Raw genomic sequence first — 1,562 nt, forward strand, 5'->3', positions numbered from 1 at the left:
ATATACAGGGTGTTCCGTAAAGGGTGTAAGAGCCGAAAATGGCAGATAGGGAGGGTCTTCCTGAACAACAATTTCCTTTGGCAAAATGCAGAATGGGGCTTGGTTACCGAGTTATTAACAAAAAACACGGACCAATCAGAGCGCTCGGTCTACGCGGGCTCCGACTCGGGAGCGTTGGCTCCGACTCGGGATCGGATCCGGGATCTTCCTGAAGGAAAAACAGACCTGGAAAACACGAGGCCGGAATGGCCAAAGCAATGGCGTAACCACCATTCAAAGGTAATAAAACAGGCAGACACCAAAAACTATTTTTATTAACAATCACTGATTTGCGATATAACTCTACTCCTAAAGGAAACATAATACAAATATAAAACAACGAAAGCCTTCTAAGAAAACAAACAAATGACCCGACCAAGTCAAACAATAAAATGAGACAAAGATACATAGTGAGTAACAACTGAATTCGACACCGTCGACTTAATAATAATCTGAAAAACCAAAGAACACACAAGAATGTAAGACAAATAAAAGAAAAAGAAAAGACGAAAGGTGAATAGAATAAGTACATAAAAAATAGAAACCATCCAAAGCTAAAAAACGCAGAAAATTAACAAGCAACGCATGGAAAAAATCCTTCACAGAAAAATCATAGACACAACAAGAGTTGGAAATTCAGAAAGAAGGAAAAGTCACATAAAGGACCATACAAACAGACCTGGAAAACATGAGGTCAGAATGGTCAGGCAAAGGCGTAACCACCGCCCTGAGGAATAAATAAAACAGACAAACATCGAAATTATTACTATTATTATTACCAATCACTGATTCGCAATTTGGAATATAATCTTATCCGTAGAAGAGACAATATATAATTAAAAGAACGTTGAAATCTACTATGAAAACAATGAAATGACCCGACGAAAACTGAAACACTGAATAACGAGACAAGAGCAGATTGTGGGAAACGATCGAATCCGATTCCATTGATTCAATAACAATCTGAATAAACTGAAGACCATACAAGAAAGCAAGATGAATAAATGAAATAAGAGAGACGAGAGGTGAGTAGAAAACAAATATTTAAGAAAAATCATTCGGCAACTAAATACATGAGACTAACAAAAATTCACGAAAATTTCTACAGGAAAACTACAGACACGATGAAAGCTAGAAACTCGTAAAAAAGGGGGAAAGGATACGTAAACGGCTGTGCAACAGGCACGAAAACACAAGAACGGTACGGTCAAAACATAGGCGTAACCACCGCTCCAAGAAGACAAGTAAATACAAACACGAAATAATATTGAAAAACAATTTTTCCCCTGCAGAATAAACTCAAAGACTAATCATACAAGGAATAAGAAATGAGAGGATCACAAAAAACATGCAGAATATTGAAAAGAAAACACAAACAGAGACGGCTTCGGCATCGCCGACTATCACATGGAAAAACGAAAACCGAAAATAAATGGTAAGAAATACGGTAAATATAAAAAAATAAGACAAAACACAGACAAAAATACAGAATTTTTATTCCGTGACAGGATACCTTACCTAGT

At 36.9% G+C, this 1,562-nt stretch overlaps 1 long non-coding RNA gene across 1 annotated transcript in view; it reads left to right on the forward strand.

The window, feature by feature from the left end:
• The first annotated feature begins 217 nt into the window (after positions 1-217).
• The window catches only part of LOC108625105 (uncharacterized), a 14,347-nt gene continuing 13,002 nt past the window's right edge, over positions 218-1,562 (forward strand). Inside the window, exons 1-4 of the long non-coding RNA XR_001916631.2 lie at positions 218-279; positions 355-1,064; positions 1,148-1,240; positions 1,332-1,474. This is a non-coding gene — a long non-coding RNA (uncharacterized LOC108625105). The remainder of the gene's footprint in view (positions 280-354; positions 1,065-1,147; positions 1,241-1,331; positions 1,475-1,562) is intronic.

Source organism: Ceratina calcarata, unplaced genomic scaffold (genome assembly GCF_001652005.2).
Source record: "Ceratina calcarata isolate Rehan_Ccalc_2016 unplaced genomic scaffold, ASM165200v1 scaffold343.2, whole genome shotgun sequence".
NCBI classification, from domain to species: Eukaryota; Metazoa; Arthropoda; class Insecta; order Hymenoptera; family Apidae; genus Ceratina; species Ceratina calcarata.